Source organism: Haliaeetus leucocephalus, unplaced genomic scaffold, assembly GCF_000737465.1.
Source record: "Haliaeetus leucocephalus isolate CR32 unplaced genomic scaffold, Haliaeetus_leucocephalus-4.0 Scaffold802, whole genome shotgun sequence".
Classification (NCBI taxonomy): domain Eukaryota; kingdom Metazoa; phylum Chordata; class Aves; order Accipitriformes; family Accipitridae; genus Haliaeetus; species Haliaeetus leucocephalus.
This window is the reverse complement of record NW_010973238.1, coordinates 685,642-701,214: the sequence shown is the minus strand read 5'-3', so window position 1 is coordinate 701,214 and position 15,573 is coordinate 685,642. Positions and strand designations below refer to the sequence as shown.

General features: G+C 38.3%; 1 protein-coding gene across 2 annotated transcripts in view; it reads right to left on the bottom strand.

Moving 5' to 3' along the window:
- Positions 1–15,573, bottom strand: part of MAPK1 (mitogen-activated protein kinase 1) — a 39,580-nt gene that overhangs the window by 23,539 nt on the left and 468 nt on the right. The gene's annotated exons all lie outside the window — the stretch shown is intronic.

The following is a 15,573-nucleotide window of genomic DNA, read 5'->3' as shown; positions in this document are numbered from 1 at the left end:
ATCCTTTTTGCATGATTTTTCCGCAGATTCACTTTGACCTGTCTGCATCTGTAACTCTGGTCTATAACCACAGACAGACTGCACAATTTATTTGCCTCTAGAAACGCTGAACTCAAATGCTCTACAGGGTGCTTTGAAATTCCACATGCTAAGCAAGTATTCATTACAACTGTTGCTATTACATATGTATAGATAACACATTAGCAGTTCATAAGTCCCAAAACAGATAATAACAAAGTGCCACAAGTGGAACTTGGCATAGCCTTCAAGAGCACTTAATCTACGGTAATTTTCTTAGTTAATCAGTTAATCACCTGCGGTGTTTACAATATACCAGTAAGATAAATCACAAGCAGAAAACAAAACTAGAAATAATTCTGAAACATGAACAACCTGTATTTGGGAAAGAAATGAAAGAGTCCTATGGAGCATTTTATCCTTACAAACAAACCTCCTACCTCCTTCTTTGTATTGACTTAAGCATATTCTTTTCTCCCACAATGCAGAATCTTACTTCCTTTCAAAGTACTGGACAGCAGCAGCTATGCAGAGCAGAAAAAGGCAGTATTTACCAATTGATGCTGCTTAAATAAAAGGTCCTAGTGTCTTACAATATTTGATAAATCTCTAAGTTATAGCTTCTCAAGCAAAGGTTGGTTACTGATGAAAAACATGCATCCTTCCTTGTACAGATTCAATGAACTTGAATCCATCAATTAAATATACCAAGATTTCCTCTCTTGTAGCTATTTCACTTATAGTTCTTGAAGCATTTTCTTAGCAAAAGGTTTATGCTGTTATTTAAAAAAGGATGGGTAATTTTGCTTTCAGATGGTTCAACTATAAAACATATGATTCAGTGTGGAAAAAAGCTGACTATTTGCAGTAAAGATGCAATCAATTTCCTCTCCAGTGTACATTCTGCACACAGTCATTCTTCTGTTCATATCAGAAGATCTCACCATGCTAATGTAGCTAAGCATGCATTGCTGTTACCACTGCAAAGCCTCAGCTAAGAAGAGCAAAACCAAAATACTATCTAGCTGAACAGTAAAAGAGACACTGGATTTATTTCTGTTGTCACGCTTTCTGAAATACAAGCTTTTCTGTAACTTCATTAAACGTATGAAAGATTATCTAATTCCTATGAGCAAGAAGCTAATCATACAAGTAGTTAGGTACACTTGCTCATGCGTAGTATTTTAAATACCATGCATAATACAGGTACACAGAGGATCTGTATTATAAAGTTAACACCATTTCACATAGAGTCAAAGCGCTCAAAGCAAATATAGCTTTGAGTAAACTCTGTGACCCTTTAAAAAACAGTGCTTTTACAATTTGACACATGCTATAGAAAACTGTAAAAGCTACATATTAGACTAAACTTCAGTAGAACTGAAGAGTCATGTGTTCTCTCATGCACATATGCTACAATGAGGCACCTATTTGGCCTATGAAACCATATAGCAGTATCTATTTCACTACCTAGGAAACACCGTAAACTAACACAACTGGGTCCTTTGTAGGTCAGACTGAACCATTTCCCAAAGCTTTCCCCATCCCTGACAATCTCCATCCAACCACCATCAACACCAGATTTACCCACTACTCTCCAGAACTCTGCTGAAGAAATATGCTGCTCATACACAGTATCCATTTGTAGTGTTCACAAATGAAACAACTATAAAAAGTGCAAATCCAAACCTCAATACATTAACTCAGTGCAGTTAATATAACAGCTTATCACTTAACGCAGGATTCACCTTGCTTAGCCTTAGCTTGAATTAGAGATCTAATTTTATGACTAATAATCACCTGTGCTCCCCCTACAGTCCAAAAAGGAATAGCTCCACATATATATCCCATCCACCACCGAGCGCATCCTAAATTTAGATTATTTGCATTCTGGAAGTGCTGTCCCAGTGTGCACAGTCTAACCTAGTTGTCTAGACTTCTACTAGAAGCTCCTGTCAGCTTCTACTAAATCTCACAGGTGTTTAGATTTTCACTGAAGCAGGTAACTGTGACTCCTTCCAAGCGCAAGAACCTTCTATTCCTAGACTTTTTTCCAGAGAAGTTATAAATCTGTAAAGTGGGAATAACAGTTCACAGACTAACAACTTTTAAAGCACTAATTTATAGCTTTTAGTTTCTAATCATTAACCACATGTACCAATCACTGCACATGGAACTTTCCCTTTAACCATCTGTGTGTTATTCACATTATGATTAATCTAGTTACTGACACTTTAAATATTCAGAAGGAAGGATTTCTTTCCACCCCAATGATGTGCAGCTTCACAAGCTGATGTAACCATTCAGCTGTGAGTGCTATTTATCTGTAATGTGATAAATTTAAATATAGATTTTGCAACTGCCCAACTCTAGTATACACAACATTATTCCTATTTCGAGCTGTGGTTACTATCCTGTGACAACCTGCAATAGCACCATTATTTAGATATTTTTAAAGACACCACACGAAAATCAATACAAGCCCTAGCAGTACAGTTTATCATTCCTAATATTAAAGTATCTTGTAAATCTATAACAAAGTTTTGACTAAGTAAAACATCTTGCACAGCTGTACAAAATAAACAAATGAGCATTTATAACCCAAGAAGCTGTGCCACACAACTTTTAAAGCCAGTATTTTATCCTTCTACTGCTTCGGTACTAACTTCCTTTTTAAAAAGGAATCCAGGGTAGGGCTCTTCCAAATGCGGTAACCAGAAAGTGCACTGCAGTATCTGAGCGGCCTACAAAGAACAGCATGCTAATTGCTCAGATGAACCTGTAACGTGTAGCCCCTCTCCCATCAACTCCTTCTCAAGGAAGGAAAGGTTTTCACCAGACAGATAGGGACAAGTGCCAAAGCTTAGCTCCTTCTACCCACAATGGCTGCTGCATGTTCTTCCATCCATTTCTATTCTTCACATGTTTCATTTCGGAGCAGAACTGGAACAAGTGAGAGCATGCTGCAGCTGCCGGGAGGAAAGGAGCCAGCTCCTGGCAATAGTTACATCCCACAGAGGGCTATTTCTTCATATAACCATTGAAAAACAACTGCCTACTCTGTCGGCACCCCCATCCTCAGTACAGTCCTCTGCCATGCTGCCTGAAGGCTTACCCCATCCTGGGATATTCTTCCAACACTTCTAGGATTATTCACCTTATGGCTGTTTTACAGGCTGCTTTCAGCATATGCATACATACACATAAAAATACACAACGCTACTGGCAAACATCCTAATTACAACTCTAAATAAAAGACTGATTTGAAGTTTAAAAGGGATGTTTTATCAGTAGCTTTGTGTTGCTGTGGAAACAAGATTCCAAGGGCATATCCAGGGATAAGAATCTTTCTGAAATACTGAATAATTCTTCTTGCAACCAGGAGAGGAAAGGCAAAAATAATTCCCAGCATACAAGATGATCTGTGAAGATCTTCAATCTTTTTATTCAGTCTACATTTAGCTCAATTGTGGACATTTCTACAACATGCTGACATTTATCAAGTTACAATGCAAATAGCTTAAACTTATTTTTAAGACTGCTGTAAGTAAAATAACACAGTATTATGATATAGTAATAACCAGCAGTACCATAACAGCCTGTTCAACAATTTTTGCGGGTGGGGGAAGGTGGTGTTATGGGTGCAGATTTGTGGAAGGGGCTGTTTGGGTTTGTTTGGGGTTCTTTTTTATAATCAGATATTAACCCTTTCAGATTCTTCAGAATAATTAGTTTCTGATTCTAGATTATTGGAATACAGGGAGCAGCTATGCTGTGTTATCCTTTTACCAAAGAGGAAAGACTGGAAAAAGAAAGTAAGTAGTCAAAGACAGTTTCAGATTTGAGGACATCCAGTAATGTGTCATTTTTATACCACTGAATATACTTTTTGTCCCCAACTGTAAACATCTATGTTTACTAGAAATATTTGTTACTTTGTTCCATTTATTCATAATATTTTTGAAGATAAATAAGTATATTATTCATTAGACCTTTTTTATTAGCACTAACTTCCAGAACCTGGTTTTAAAAGGAATAGGTGCCCATTCATAATAGGATATATTTGCCTTGTTTTAACAGACCTCAGTTTATGAAAAGACTGCCCATGTCTTGCTCAGAGTTTTCATTTTGATTTACTAGCTTTCTCTAAAAGAGGTTCTCCATAATGGAACACCTCCCAGCCTTCTCAGTTGTGAATTCAGGAAATAAACTATACAAATAAGGGCATCTTAAAATGCTTCTAATTTTCTCCATTAAAGATTTAATTTTGCAGACTAATGCCTACCATATAGGAAAGTTAGAAGATCCATGAAAATGGAGAGCTACCTAAATATTAGATTCTTAAAAAACAAAACACAACTCAGCCTTGAGGCTCTAGTTGCTTTTCAAGCCACAAAAAGATTATAACAACTTTAAGAACACAAGCACCACATACTTTTTTATCCTACTCTGAGGGACAAAAGTCAAATAAGTTGTAATTCAGCACTCTTGAACTATCTATGGGCATGCTGCAGACACTCCCCATTGATTATTAAAACACAGCTGTACGTATTATCTTCTCAGTCTTTGGGAAAAATGCATAAGCACTAACAGCTTAGAATGAAAGAAGAGGCCAAAAATCTTGAATTCAAAATTGAGATGCTTCAGAGTAAGCTTAGATACAAGAATTACAAACTGAATTGCCAAAAGTTTGAGTGTTTAAGAAATGGACCTCTTCTCATAATTATCTGATTGCTGAATTCTCCACCATTTGTCAAGTGTGTCAGAAAACTACCTCAAGTTACAAATTGCAGGATGACCTCAGATTTATCTTAAGTCTTGTTTCTGCTAAGGAAAGAAATAGCATATGTACTGTGCTGCGACATACGGCTGCCCACAGACACTGAAACTCACTGACAATTTCTCCCCATTTTCTTGCATCTCATGCCACAAAAATGGCAGCAGAGGGAGACTGAGCAACAAGAGAACATTAAAGTACCTGTATAGTAAATGTGATCCAATTTGCATTAGTATTAATCTGAGCCTACCTGAAAAATTCCTAATTGCATGCTATTTGAAAATCTTGGGTTTGTTTTGGGGTTGTTTGGGTTTTTTTTAAGCAGTTTGTCATTTGTCAGGATTCTAGTATCAGTGGATAGATTATTGCTTTGGGGCGAAGAAAATATGAATCCCTGTTTCTAAACCTTTTATCATGACCCCTCTGCAAAGCAACTGTCATACATTACAAACTCCTCATGAGTTTACCCATATTCCTAACCCTTCTTGTACGTTGCTCACCACTGCTATGATTTTGTTTTGTTTTTATTATAGAAGATACCTAAACAAACTATATTTGTTTGTATTTCTAATAAAGTTGATTTTTTTTTTTCTTTTCCAACAAGGGGGAAAATAAATATCCTTTCTAAATCAGTGCCCTTTATTTTATCACAAGTCCATAGCAAGGTGCCCAAGTAATCACTGCAGACTGCCCTATCACGCTTTTAGTTAAGCTCTGAAGCTTACTGGGTCAAAATGTAACTGCATTACCTTCACCTTTACCACCTACTTTTTCTGTCATCTTTCTCATAACATTCCAAATCAATCCTAATATTAAAGGTTTCTGGTACAATTATGCCAACTCCCATGACAAAAGTGAATAATTACTCATAAGTGATTTTACTCTTCGTCAGTTTCTGATCTACTACAGGTTATTGCCCTTCACACCACAAATTCTCAAGGCACTTTTGTAACCTCCTATAGGAGATTTGTTTTCATGTATCTACTTTAAAAATTCTAATAGATTACAAAGGCACAATTTTTTCAGAATTTGAAAAGCAGAATCTGATGGAACCTTCCAAAGCATTACAATTTTAAACTATTTACTATGCACATAATAATGACTTAATAGTTTAATTCCTTAGATCACTCCTAGTATTTTGAAAACAAATAGCTAGTCCTGCAAAATGGAATCTGTTAAATAAATTACTTTCGCCAGAAGCTCAGGCAATTCATAATCCCGGGTGTGGCAGACCAGATGATTTGTGTTTTGTTAGCACTGACTAAGCAGAACCATGAAGAGCAACAATTCTAGAACTACACCTTAACATTAGTATTAGAAAAATATTAGCTATTTCACCCAGGGTTCTGTATTGTTTGGCTAAAGATGTCATTTAACTTAATGACGTTTTGATCAATCTTAGTTGTTCCGGGGGGGAGGGAGGGGGCAGAAATCACATTTCTCAATCTCTTCCAGTATGTATTTTTCTTTCTATACCTTTAGCTGTGAAGCACTGACTTCAAATCATCATATATGCCTACTATATTTTATGCCACTTCAGCTGAAGTTGGTCTTCAGCAAATATACAACTCTTACATCTTAGTATTTTGTCTACTTCTTACCTTCCCACTTATCCTCCCCATTTTAGATTTACAGGTTCTCTGCTGCCCATATTTCCTTCGGCAGCATCTACACCAAATTTAACATTTAGGCAAACTTCACTGTTATGTTTAAAGGCCCTCTGGCTATCTGCGAAATAAACCCCTCATTCCAAAAGCATCTATTGCTTTTGATAAGATATTATGATATTAAATACCACTATCTTTCTTCTCTCTATATAAACTTAAAGACAATTCCTGTGGGAATCAATTTCAGGGTAAAATTGTGAGAGCTCAACGACACCTGAGACAACCTAAGAGCTCAGTGTACTAAAAGGAGTGGTTGTGGTTCACTCTCCTTTTTGTGCCTGACAACCCTGCCCCTTTCTCACTTTTTTGGTTGGAGCGGTGGCTTTCTTTGTGCTAGTTCAGAGAACTGAAGCAGCTCAAAGTCAAAACAGCTTACAAACAGGAACAGTAAAGAAGTCTTTACCTGCATATTCCTATTCCCTTCTTGCATCACCACTAGCACTTACAGGGTTTTGTGTCAGTCACATCAACTTACCACCTTTAAATTTTATTTTTCATGAAGTAACTTTTCAGGTAAATCAGTTTTCCAACACAGCTAACTCTACAGGGGTGTAAACACCAGCACAAGAGTGGAGGAAGGAATGACACGACCCAAGGCATGGAAGGAAAGGCTGCCCCTTTAGAAGCAGCACAGCTTGAGATCAGCACAAGTCAGTCATGGAAACCACAGCCTAAGTGTCTAGGGCCCAACTGTCATGAAAACTAAACCTCCACACACGAGCTGATGAAGTGCTGACTTCCTCCTCCTGTGCTTATGGCTTCTCAAGAGGCATCAAAAAGCCACCAAGACAGGGACGGCAGGTCAGTTACATAACCAGCGTTACTCCAGAGCCTGGAAAACAACCACCACCACCCCCCCAGCAGCAAAGCAGGCACTATAAATGTGTGTAGGAAACATTTCCCCTTTCCTAGAGAGAAGGGAGAGCACTACCAGAGAGACATGAGTGGTAACGGTATTAACAAAACCCCCAAGGTGGTTTACTCTTTAGTTTAATAAGTTTCTAATTCAACTTATATCCCAAATACTCCTCCTAAAATCAGCTTTAGAAAAAAGGAAAAAAACACAAGATCCAAGCAATTACTGTAATTTTCAGTAATTAGCTTATTTAATTGATTCCACACAATCTAAATCTTAAGAGAGAGTTCACAGTATTTCACTCCAGCAGAAAATAAAGAAAGAAATCTCTGAAGAAAATCATTTATGCATACTTAGAAGCAGAGGTTTTCCTAAACCCATAGAAACATCAGTGCAAAATGAAAACTATCACAAAGCACTAGAGAAAGCAGGCTCATTGCTACTGTCCACGCTGCCATGGTTAGTTCAGTACTCCACTTGCAAAACAAAACGAAACACAGAAAAACCCCAAGCCACTAGCAGCAAGTGTGCATCTTACCACTATCAGAAGTTACTTCCCTTCAGTATCAACTTACAAGGCATTTTTTGCACGTTTTTTCCATCTTTTTAGAAAGACATACCAGCAGTAAACCCTAGCCCCTCAACATATTAACAGTTTTGTGTTTTGTTCAGACAGGGTATCAGCATTAAGACATGTTGGCTACTGTAACTAAAAAGAAGATATTTCACATTCATGAAACCCTCAGAAAAATCCAATATAAAAAGTCAGCCTGAATGTCATTTGGGGTACTTTGCACCATTCAAATCCCAATAAAATTGGGCAAATTCTGGACTGAATCAATTTGGGGAGTATTGATTTGCGGTGCTCAAATGACTTCAGGTTTTATTCTGGACACATCAGCAATATTTGGTGGAGCAAAGTGCCTTCCCTCCAAACAAGCGAGAAGTAAGGTACTGCAGTGACAGCTGCTAATTTTAAGAAAAACTGCAAAATGAAGTAATTGCATATTATAAACTGTAAACCTAATTGCAAGTTGCTGGTACTTAAAACATACCGACAACATAGACAAATTACTGTCTACCATGTAACAAAAACTCTCATTTGCATTCTAATCACCACAGTGTATTTCAGTATTTTATGAAAATTCTCTTAAAATACAAAAGAAGAACTTCCAAGAGAAGAGATTTTCCCTTAATAGAACTTAGGTTGCTGTGGTTTTAGGTACTGCTAAGCAACATAGATAGCAAAAACTCATGCACAACTCCACCAAAAACTGGACCGTCGTGAAGATTCTGCCCAAACCTAACAGAACACTACTTCTATTAAAGCCTTTCTACAAGCCACATATTATTTTTATTTTTTTATACACACACACACAAATCAGTATTTCATCCACTGCTGAGAGGCAACTGGGCCTGGGGAGGCACACAGCAACCTCTGGGCAGCCCTTCCTTCAGCCAGCGTGCAGGGGCTGCCAGGGCACCAGCAGCCTCCCGGGTGGGAGCCTGGGTGCAGTCCCTTCTGCGGGGGACACGGGGCTGGCTCCGCATTAGCTCTCACCAGCAGACAGGGGCGGAGGCAGGAATGCTCTCTGAAACAGAAACCGACCTACTGCACACCGACGCGGTATGGGAAACCTCGTCTTGCCAAAGTTATGTGCCAACATCTCATCGAATAACCCCATCTGAATTAATGACATTTAGTACTACTTGGATCTGATTAATCTACCTGGCCAAAGCTGATAACTAATGCATATTTGGCTTCTAATGTACCTTGCAAAAGGATGAGTTTGAGAATAGCTTCTTTATATGCCTGAAAGTCGTAATAAAGCAAAGCTCCCTTCTGAAAAGGAGATTCATTAACAAGCAAACAACTGTCTTTAATAACTGACCTAGCAATTGATAGCATCTAGGTTTTACACAGATAAATCACCTGAAATAAACTACTCTTTGCTGCATTTCACATACACTATTTAATTTACCTTACAACACAGTAAAAGAAAAGTTATATTCTAAAATATGTTTATGGCTCCATACACTTCATTTGAGCAATTTGGAAATCAAAATCAAATACAATTGAAATCACTTAATAAAATGTTGCAGGGTTTGTTTGGGGTTTTTTTCAGACATTATTTGAAAAGTTCCTAAAACACTTCACTTTAAGTGCAAGTAAAAGTATTTTCTAGATTACCAGACCACCACCCAACTTCATCCATTAGCAGCACCTGCTCACAGCAATGAAGGCTAACCATGGACTGGGCTGCATTATTAAGTGTGTGACCAGCAGGTCAGCCAAAGTGATTACTGTTGTGAGGCCACATCTGGAATACTGCATCCAGTTTTTCTCTCTCCCAGTACTGGAGCAAGCCCAGCAGAAAACCATTAGGATGCACAGGGGGCTGAAGGACATATCATACAAGAAAAAGATTGAGGAAACTGGGTTTGTATAGGCTAGGAGGTGGAAAAAAAAGGGGGGGTGGAAAGCATCTAATTGCTCTTTTAAGTTACATAAACGGGGATTACAGAGAAAACTGATTCAGACTCTTCTCAGAGGTAAAGAGTACAAAGGACAAGAGGCAACAGTCACAAGTTGTGGCAAGGGAAACTCTGTTTTTAAGGCCAAAAGTTTCACTGGGCAATTGGTTTAACACTAGAACCAGAAGCTGCCCAGAGATGTTGTGGAATCTCCACCCCTGGAGTTTTTTGAAATATTGAGTGGATAAATTGAACAACTTGATCTAATTTTGACATCAGCCCTGCTTTGAGTAGGAGGCTGGAATACATGACATCAGGAAGTCCCTTTCAACCTACATTATGCTCCGAAATATTCCACAGCAAGATGTCATAAAATATTTTTATTAAATATCAAATTGATCAGTTAATTTCATTTTTAGAACATAGCTGAAAGCTACGACAAAGCAACAACATAAAAAGCATTTAAAATATTACTATGTTGGCAACATATTAGTTTTCAACTTAAGTTGAGCTGTACACCTACTCAGTTGGTAAGTATTAACTCTTCTGTGGGCTGTAGATCCCCACTCCTAAACAGGGAGCTCTCTGAACTAACAGAGCCTGGTGTCCTATAAATACGTATTTCTGGTCTCGAGAGTACCAATAAATCCATCTGTGAAACTGGGGCATCTGTCATGTCTCTTTGGGGGAGTCTGACCTCTCATATGTGACCTCCTGACGCAGTCTTTTCCTCAGTGGAGCAGCATATAGGATCTCTTCACTCTAGCAAAATACCTATTTTTAAGAAACTTGCAGAAACTTGCCATCTTTAAGACTTCTACCATTTGTCAAATTTGATGGAAGGCAGGCAACAGGTTCAAGAATCTCATGTAGGGGTACAGGAAACAGACTGATGCAACCACATACAGATACTGTGAACACATAAGCCTTATTTCATAAGCCATAAATCATGCCTAAAAAAAATAACACAAGTTATCTCTATCTGTTTCCGTGGGCTGGACTATGCTATGTTAAGAAAATGTGTATTTATTTATAAAATGCAACTGTCCCTGAGCTGCACTCTTCAACTGTTAAGCCAGTATCCCATTACTTTGGGCAAACAGGAAAAGTTGCTACCTCTCATCTTCCATAAATCTTAAAGACAGTTCTGATACGAACAGAGAGCGAGTAGCTGCTGTCCCATACCCGATTCCTACGGCGCAGCTTGCCGACCACCTGTCCCATCACAGGGGAGAGCAGGAAAAGCAGCTCCAATTGCTCCTTTCCTCTTTCCACATGAGGTTAAGCAAGTGCTAGAAGTCTGAGTGACTGAAGGGAAATGCTTACCTCAGCCTTCTCCCCAGAGGGAAGAAGCTGATAACTAGCCACCAATTACATTCCCTAATTCTCTACTCTGATCCTTGCACTAAGGAGGACATATTAGTGTGGGCTAACTTGTATCAGCTCCCTGTTCTCCTTATCACACAGACCAGAACATGTTAATTACCAGATATCGACACCCATACACAACCTGTGCTCCCTAGAATCACATATAAACTGTGACATGAATCTCTATACTTGCTCTATCATTAAAGGGTACTCTCTCCAGATCAATGCCATAGTTAACAGAAAAAAATTACAGGCTGTTTCTGATCCTTGCCACTAAGCAGTCCACCCCAGATCACCAATCTGACCCTCACAGAGGGATGCAAATGCTACCTTGCTACCTTTTTGTGTAATGTCGGACAGTCTTGAAAGAAAATATTATGCAACCAGTCCCATCAAGTTGTTTATTTTCATCTTTTAATGTAAATATCTATGCCTTGCAGATCATTCTATTCCTGATTTTTTTTCCTGTTTCGAGTCTTTATGAATATACTTCTCGTATTTCATTTTAAATTATCCATCCTCTAAAAGTAGGACTCTTCCGTGAAACAGTAGAAGGGAGTAGAATTTTGAAAAAACTACTGCCAAATGTTTTAAATATTCTTTTCAGTATCACTTTAACGTTCTTCTGTTGACTACCTTAACTTCTAATATAACTGTTCTATAGCACATCAGTAACACAAAGATATCTTTGTAACAACACAGTCAAATTCAGGCCAAGAAATGCAAGATTTGAGCTTCAAGATTGTTTTCTTCCAGCTGCATTCATCTTTATTATTGATAGGCAGTTATTTGCAGCAGTGATAATACTTCACATTCACATTGAGGCTGATGACAAGAAGGGCTTCCAAAACCCAGAATATAAATTGGAACATCCCTATCACATTCCCATTTACCATTTCTTTCCAAAAAGATTATTTGTTTTATACTGTCAGATTATCATCCTCACCAAATTACCACTGACCAACTGGATGAAGAACAAGTCACACTGGAAATTTAAAGCTCAACACTATCATATTTTTATCACTGTTTCAGTGTGCTTAAAGTATGGTCTGTTAACAGGTTGCCTTTCTGTCCCGTCCTGCCCCGCCCCCCCAGAAGAAAACAAAAACGCACATTTGGGGAGGAGGAGACAATCTCAAAAACCATTCACATTTTATTGTGTCTGAAAGGTAGTTTTGAAACTTTCAGACTTGGTCTGAAAGTCAGTCCCAGCTGACTCTGAGGTTGATAATCCCCTATCACTGAAAGACAGGGAAAGTCACATAAAGAACTTCACACCAAAACCCCTCAAAACAACTCTTAAGTGAAAGAGAAGGGGGGACAGGACACGACACACCACAACATCTGCATATATTTGGATAAATTAATTCAGAGTAACAAACACGACTGTATGACTAACTAATTGCTCAAAGAGTGTCCTGCAGTCCTAGGAAGTGCTGAGGATTTTGGCTAAAACTTTGTTTGCACTCTGGTCATCCCCTAGTTTCACATGCAGAAATACTGAAAACAAAAAATAGGTTAGAAAGGGACACTGACATGGATAGCCGCTGATTAACCACTTCACCCCCAGCAACAAAACTTCCGAATAAGATGCAAGCCTGTATCAAAGGATGAACATTTTTAGCAGAGCTTAACTGAAGGACGTTAAGATGGGGGTTTGCCTGGTAACATGCCTTTTCTGCTTACGAAGCTGAGAAAGTACAGCCACAACATAGCAGTAAATGTACTACTCTGTTAAGTTTATTTTTACTCAAAACTTGATTATGTTAAAAATGACTGCACTAGGGAAAATAGTTAAATGCCTTTAAGGGTTTTCAAATCCAGATGAGAGAACATTCACGTACAGTCTATTCAGTCAACATCTTCCTCTATTTCCTGTGCTGTTATTTTATGTTGTGATCAATATTTCTCAAACATTATTCTCTCTGCTGCAAAATCAAAATGGAAGACCGACTGTAACAACACTATCCTAAGAATACTTCGTTTGCCCTTTTATTACTATAATTAAAAGAATATTACTGTTTTCAACTCCCTAATCCAATCATCCAGAAAGATAAGAATTAGGAAAAACAAGGAAAAGAATGAAGGATTTTAAGAGTTAAGTCACTTGTTTTCCATTTAACAAGCCTTATGGCACAATGCACTTGTAAATAACTAGCATCTCCCAAGTCGTACACATTAGCTGTGGATCTAAAACAAAACCATCAGAGCCTGCTTTGCTTTCCTTCAGTGTACAAATGTGTACAAATTTAAATGGATTTTGCAGTTGCAAGTAACATCTCCTTCTGCACACTCACAGCTTGCCCTCTACCCTGCCCCCCAAGGGAGAAGCTTCTGCAGATCCTCACTGTATTAGCAATCAAAGCAAGATAAGAAACACACAGTATTAAACTGCATAACGTATACGTCTGTTGATTGATAAGTAACCTTATTTAATCATAGTAGCTTGTATGTTAAGCACTACAATACATTACAGTTGCTATGGCATTTAACCGCAAGTGCATCCAACACTTTCCTTATCAAGTATACAATATAAATTGAGACTTTGTTCCCTGTCATTTCACACCCAAGCCAGAAGAGCAATAATTGAGAGCACAACATACCTAATTTAGTATTTCACGTTACTAATTTCATAGTAGAAAACACAGGAGCCAAGTTCATATTTCAACTAAACCAGAGATTGGCATTTTTTGTTAGTAATCTTGTACAGCATTCATAGCAGGCACAATTTATTAGAGTAAGTTTTAAAATAAAAGATAACCTTATATAGTTTTGGGGAGGAAACAGTTTCAGTATAGCACTTAACATACCATTTGGAGGGGCAGAAAGTGGCCCCGTTTCCCCTGTATCTGCTCACTAGCATAGTGATGCCAAAAAAGGGCATCAGCTGCCATCATACTGCTTCTTGTAATCTTTGATCTGTCGTGGAATATTTTAGCTTTAACATGTTGTCTGCTAAACACACTTTTAAGACCCCGTTGATATGAACTGGACTATACACAGCATACATCTTGGAAGTACTATTCCCAAGTACCTTCCTAAATCGGGCTGCAAGTGTAAAACCAGCACAGTTAGCACTGAGATTATCTGCATGGGTTTACTTGTCCTAGCTCAGATGATAAAGTACACTGCAATAAAATACAGCCTGTACCATAAGCTACATTAACAAGTTTTGGACTGGATATATTGCTGTGATTTCTAACACTAAAACAATAACAAGGATATTTTTACACCATAAATAGGTTTTCTGATTTACATTTTGAAGGTTCTTCCCACAGCAAAAAAGTGAAGGCCACAACTCAAAACTTTGTAAGAGGCTCATGTCCCAGCTGAATTCAGGCCTAGATGAAAGCTTCCATCCTGACATACAAGATGACTTCATCTTAACAGCCCAGCACAATTCAATGACTATATGTAAAAACCCATAGCTATGGGTTTTTTAAAAATTTAAATTTAAACTTTTAAAAATCTGTAACATACAGCTGAAGGCTGTGAAGAGCCTTAGCTGAGAAATGCACTAGTTTACAAAAGATTGAGCATCAGAGAGAGAAATTAATGCTGATAAAGCTTTCGTGAAGTCATAGCCTGTAAACCTCGTTTAGTACCTCTGGTCAAAAAACATGGTGAAGAAACAGAAGCAGCATTGGAAGAAAGTTGACAAAACGTTAACAAAAAGAGTTTTTCATCTGCATCCCTTAAATAACTTCAGAAGTAAGTTTTGGTTTTTCTAACCTGCTTTACTAATATAAGACAGAACATGAAATCTTAAGTAAGGTCACTGAGCATGTCAAATTTATAACCCAGTCACTAGATATATCATCACACAGCATCATCCCAACTCATTTAGATTGCTAAAGAAAACCCCATCTCACAATCTTAATCCGGTTAGTTCACATTTTCAGTACTTTTTAGTTCATTCACCTCGCTCTTTAAGACTGATATTTACCAAAGCAAACACACGCAATCACTTTTTAGTGAGACTTAGTACCCAAGTCTTCGTGATACTATATAACCAAGAGCTAGAACGGCTGAAGAGAACTTTCACCTGTATACATGTTAATTTAGACACTAATCTGGCAGGCTATGCAGCACAGACAGCACGTCCTAAGAGAAGGCAGGTAGGGGCAGCAACTTGTATGCACAGATTCACTTTTTTTATCAACCGTGACCTCAGGGACATGCCGCCAGGTGAGCCCTCGCACGGGCACAAAGAGAAACGCGGAGCTGCGAGCAGGATTTTACGACCTTTCCCCCTTTTTGAACGCCTGCAATCACGCTACAGGGACGGCGAAAATAAAGAGAGCAACCGACTCTAGAGGCAGGGACAAAAAAAATACTCAAGAAAATAAACGCACGACTGAAAGGAAAGGAGACGTTCAGCTGCACCCATCGATGGAGGAATTTGGGGCGGG